Below are 6,105 nucleotides of genomic sequence, written 5' to 3' on the forward strand. Positions count from 1 at the left end.
CGGCCCCTCTGCGCAGGCGCCGCCCATCGAAACTCGAAAGTGCCACCTCGCGGTGGGGGACCGCGGGGCCGCCTGCACCGAGCTGCAGCACTGGGCTTGCACCTGCGCCTGCGGAAGCCGGCTGCGACCCGGAGCGCTGGGCGGCCTGTGTCCTCTACGTGTAAATGATGAAATGATTAACTCTTGAAATAGGGATGCAGTCACCCCTCCTTTATCCCGCCCCGGGATTAGGATGAAGCGAGAGAGGCAGGGTCGTGCAAGTGCAAAGTCGGATCCTATCTATTTAAATGTTGGTATTTGATTCATTATGGACTTTTGCATTAATTTTGATTTTTTTATTTTACAGTATTGCATTTTGTATAATAGTTTTTTGGCACCGCGATAAATTTTGTATCTGAAATGCCTCACTGTCCTCACCCTCATCCTGGCCCTGTGGCAACCCAAAGTCAGCCTCAGCCCCAACCCTTCCTTCTAGGAATTGTGGAGACGGGACCAGGATGGCAATGGCAAAAGGGACAGACAAATAGTGCAGTGAAATCCTAACATCCTCTGAGGCCAGGTGCTCAGCTGTGGCCTGTGTAAAGCCACTGAAAGCTCGGTCTTGTTAAGGGACGCCCCAACCCCTGCTGACCTTAACATATGCATTATGCTTCTGTACAAATCGCTTGCTAAAATAAATGGGGGAATAAACAGAGTAGCATAACAAAGGCCATTTTAGGCTGCTCTGCTATTTTAGGCTGGAAAGTCCCGGGGAATCCAGGGTGGGGAGGGGCTACAGGGCTACCCACAAAATTAGCTTATGGACCGCCGGCTTGCTGGCATTGGCTAGATTGTGTCAGGCGCAAAAATTGAAAAATTCCCGCCTAGCTAAAAATAAAAGCTGCGAGAGGTTTCAACTCGGGGCTGCGCACTTCGATTGGCCTGCGTAGCCCTAGCTGCCAGAAATAAACTCTTTTCCCTTTCCTATCACCCGGTTCTCGTGGGCAAATTTCTTTTACCTGTCGGACGTTGGCCATAACATTTGGGGGCTCCTCTGGGATCCCTTAAGCCTCTCGAGAACCGTCCTTTTGGCCGTGGGACTTTTTGGATCTCTAGGGGGGAATTCCTAAAAAGACGTTCTTCAGCCCCAGAGAGACAAACCCACGGCAGGCGCCATTGAACTTGGTGAGTCGACTCCTTGGTTGGGAAAAGGCTAGGCTGGACGCAGCCGTAGACGCCTCTTTCCCTGGATCAAACGAGACGTCGTTCTGATCCGTTGGGACCTTTTTTTAGGTCGTTGGGACTTTCATTTTGATTTTAAAATCTTTTATTATGTGCGTATCGTTTGTTAGTTTTGGTCCACGTTTAAGTCCTTTTGTCTGTCTAGTTTTGTTTTGTGTTGTCTGATATAAGTGTAGCTTGGCCATTTCCGCTCCACAGGACATCGTGGGACAAGGATCCTCCAGACCAACTGTCCTCCAATGTTTTCTTATGAACTTTAACACCTTCCGAGAGAAGGCTGCAGACTTTGGGGCCTCCGTGGAGCCCAAAGTCTTGCGAGTCCTTTGTGAGACTGATTGGCCAGGCTTCGATGTTGCTGGCCAGCAGGGGGCTCTCTTCAGACGGGTCATCTTCGGCAAACCCGGACACCCCAATCACATACCTTATATTCTCATTTGGATTGAAATTCTGTCTTACCCTCCTCCTTGGTTAAAAAGATGTTTTCCAGGGTTAAAGAAAAATGCTCGCCACCGAGAGACAACCGCCATTCTCCAGACGAAGCTGCGCCCTGATTCTGCCCCTAAGCAAGTTTTATCAACCTCGCCAGAGGAGCCCGACCTGACCTGCCGCCCTCCACCTTACGCAGAGGACCCCACCCAAGTGTCTAACCCACTTCTCTCTCCCCCACACACCCGCTCTGGGGCCTCTTATTGTCTCCAGAGTCCCGCCCCACCAGTGTCCCCTCCTTCCTCTGCTTCCCCTTCTTCACCTCCCTCAACTGGTTCCCCTCCTGGACTCTTCCCCTTGCGTGAGGCCGCAGGGGTAAATGGCCCTTTTATGGTATATGTTCCCTTTACCACCAGTGATCTTTACAACTGGAAAAACCAGAACCCTCCCTTTTCCGCCAATCCACACGGTCTCATGTCTCTGCTGGAGTCTGTCTTTTTTACTCACCAGCCCACCTGGGATGATTGCCAACAACTGTTACAGACTCTGTTGATGATTTGCTATTGGCTGCACCCACCCTGGAGATTTGTAAACAAGCCACATGGGATTTATTAAAGACCTTACAATACCTAAGATACCAGGTATCTGATAAAAAGGCCCAACTTTGCTCCCTGATGGTGACATATTTGGGATATCTTAAGTGCAGGGGAAAGGAAATTGTCCCCTGACTGCATAACAGCCATCCTAAATATACCAGAGCCAAAGACTAAAAGGCAAATTTGAGAATTCCTAGGAGCCACAGGATACTGTCGCTTATGGATTCTCAACTTTGCTGAAATGACCCAGCCCTTCTATGAGGCTACTAAGGGACCAGGGGAACAAATTACTTGGACTGAGAGACTCCAATTGGCATTCAACAACATAAAGGCCGCTCTTACGCAGGCCCCAGCCCTGGCACTGCCCAATCTAGAAAAGCCTTTTACCTTATTTGTGGCTGAAAACAAGGGCATCGCAAAGGGAGTGCTAACCCAAGATCTAGGACCATAGAAACGACCGGTGGCTTACCTGTCATGCAAGCTGGACCCAGTGGCCGCCGGCTGGCCCACATGCTTATGAGCTACAGCTGCAACTTCACTCATAGTAAAATAAACTAAGTTAACCTTGGGCCAGCCCCTAAATATTGTTACCTCTCATGGGGTAGAGACTATACTAAGAACCCCACCAGGAAAATGGATTTCAGATGCAAGGTTAACTCATTACCAGACCCAACTGCTTGGACCTGAACATATTACATTCTCCAACCCGGTTGCCCTAAATCCAGCCATCTTGCTCCCTGACAGTGACCCTGACCGCTGCGAAGTCACAGACGATTGCCTTGAAATCTTAGCCACCTTCCAGGGCACCCGACCAGGGTTGCAAGACACTCCTCTCAAGGAGGAGGAGCTAACTCTTTTCACAGATGGCAGCAGCTACATGGTTGACGGAGTCAGGTATGCAGGTGCCGCGGTGGTTACTCCTGAACGAGTACTATGGGCAGAAGCTCTCAGGTCCCAGACCTCAGCCCAGCGGACAGAATTTATCGCTCTCACAAAGGCCCTTCAGCTTAGTGAAGGTAAGACTGTAAATATCTACACTGACAGTAGTATGCCTTTGCTACTGTACATGTACATGGGGCCCTCTACAAAGAAAGAGGATTACTCACTTCAGAAGGAAAGACAATTTAAAATGTTCCTAAAATTCTGGCACTATTAGAAGCTATTTGGCTTCCAACCAAGGTTGCAGTTATTCATTGCAAGGCACACCAAAAGGGAACAACTGTAGAAACTCAAGGAAATAACTTTGCTGATAAGACTGCTAAAACAGTGGCACTCCAACCAACCGGTAGGTCAATCATAGCACCTTTGCTACCACAACCTCATTTGCCACTAAAACCTGAGTACTCTCCAGAAGACAAGAAAGAGGCTGAAACATCAGGATACCAAAAAAACATAACCACTGGGTGGTATGAATCAAAGGACAAAGCCATATGGCTACCAGAAAAAATGGGTCAATGCTTGGCTCATGAAATTCACCAAGCCACCCATTTAGGGAAAACAAAGCTATTAGAATTAATTAGACAATCATTTAATTTTAATAATGCATCAAAATTGTTGAATCATTAACTAACCGATGCCTTGCCTGTACTCAAGTAAACTCTAAACAGGTCACTCATCGATGGTCTGGAGTTCAACAAACAGGCAATACTCCAGGAGAACATTGGGAAGTTGATTTCACTGAAGTTACGCCTGGAAGGTATGGACACAAATACCTGCTTATATTAGTAGATACGTATTCTGGATGGGTCAAGGCATTTCCTACCAAGTCTGAAACAGCCTCTATAGTAGTAAAAAAACTAATCAATGAAATTTACCCCGGTTTGGGCTACCCACAACCCTCGGGTCAGATAATGGACCTGCCTTTGCGGCACAAGTATCCAAACAGTTGGCCAAATGCTTGGGAATAAAATGGAAGTTACATTGCGCCTACCGCCCTCAAAGTTCAGGACAGGTTGACCTTGACTAAGCTTCATTTAGAAACTGGCGAAAACTGGCTAGACCTCCTTCCCTTTGCACTATTAAGTGTACGAAATTCCCCATATAAACAGGGATATACACCTTATGAAATTCTTTTCGGTCACCCCCCACCCCTATTACCCAGGGTGCCAATGGAGGCTGACCCCCAAAAGCTGCCTGCCCCTATTTGGGGGGAACTTCAAGCCCTACAACAGATTTGTTCACAAATCAGAAACAAACTAAATGCTAACGCTTCCCTTCCAAAGCAGGAGCCACCCGGACCCATCCCTCAACCCGGGGACTTGGTGTACATGAACAAGTTAACCGCCTCGTCCCTCCAGCCCCGCTGGACTGGACCATACCCGGGGAGCCTCAGCACGCCCACAGCTGTAAAGGCAGCCGGAAAGGACGCTTGGATACACTGGACTCACGTCAAACCGGCACCGAACTCAAACCCCAGCACCGACTGCTGGAGCGTCCAGACCACCAACCACCCAATTAAGATAAGACTAGAGAGACTTTAACATGCTTTTAAAAATTCAACCCCTAAGATAGCAATGATGTGCTATAGCTACAACAACAGGGGGAAATGTTAAGGGACGCCCCAACCCCTACTGACCTTAACATATGCATTCTGCTTCTGTACAAGTCGCTTGCTAAAATAAATGGGGGAATAAACAGAGTAGCATAACGAAGGCCATTTTAGGCTGGAAAGTCCCTAAATCCAGGGGAATCCAGGGTGGGGAGGGGCTACAGGGCTACCCACAAAATTAGCTTATGGACCGCCAGCTTGCTGGCATTGGCTAGATTGTGTCAGGTGCAAAAAATTGAAAAAGTCCTGCCTAGCTAAAAATAAAAGCTGCGAGAGGTTTCAACTCGGGGCTGCGCTTCTGGATTGGCCTGTGTAGCCCTGGCTGCCAGAAATAAACTCTTTTCTCTTTTCCTGTCACCCGGTTCTCGTGGGCAAATTTCTTTTACCCGTCGGACGTTGGCCATAACAGTCTAATTTTCTAGTTTCCTGTGTACCCAGAACGGTGCTAAGCTCTCGTAATCCTCGCACCAACCCGAGGCAGGTATCCCTTTACACAGCGGAGGAAACAAGCTTGGAGAGCCTGACCTACTCGATTTACTGCGGAGGCGGCAGCGCGGGGGCAGAGGTGCAGTCTGCCTGCCGCCACCACTCCCAGGCTGCTCCCCGGATCTTCGGATCTTGGCCAGGGGCCGTCTTTCTTCCTCTGGGCTCTTAGATCACGCCCCTCATCACTCCTAGCACTCACTTCACTCTGCGTTCAAGGCTTGGGGTCTACAAGCCGGCCTCCCCCACCCTATGATGGCTGAGGCCGTCCCACCACTGTTCCCTCCATAAAGCCTCCCACAGTGTCCTGCACACAGTAGGTGCTGAGCAAGACAAACCAATGGCCAGCAGCTGGGCAGACACACCTCTAGTCCCAGACTCGTTCCTCCTCTCTTTAAACGTCCCTAGTTCTCTGGAGCTCACCTGTTTTTCTGCCCTTCTGAAACCCCTCTTCTTAGCACATTTCCCATTTCCTCCGTGAGGATTCTTCTGAGAATGGGTGGTGGTGAGGAGGCAAAATGGTAGACCCGGGGTTTACAAAAGTGAAAGATATATATTTAGTGGGAAAATAGTGACAGAAAGGCAGAGGTAACTTATGGGACCCAGTCCCCCATTTTTTCCTACGAAGACGGATTTCAGCTTGAAAATCCAGTTTAATAAGACCCCCTGACCCCTGTGAACACCACCCTCCTGATCCTAATGCCCCCCAATGATGGTTTCACTCGTGTTACTTTCTCATTTCTTCAGCATTTTCTCTTTTTTCATTTCTCCTGTTTCTCCCAATTCTGTTTTTCCCAGTTCTCCCAACTCTCTTGTGCCTACTTCTGAAAG

Source organism: Cynocephalus volans, chromosome 10, assembly GCF_027409185.1.
Source record: "Cynocephalus volans isolate mCynVol1 chromosome 10, mCynVol1.pri, whole genome shotgun sequence".
NCBI classification, from domain to species: Eukaryota; Metazoa; Chordata; class Mammalia; order Dermoptera; family Cynocephalidae; genus Cynocephalus; species Cynocephalus volans.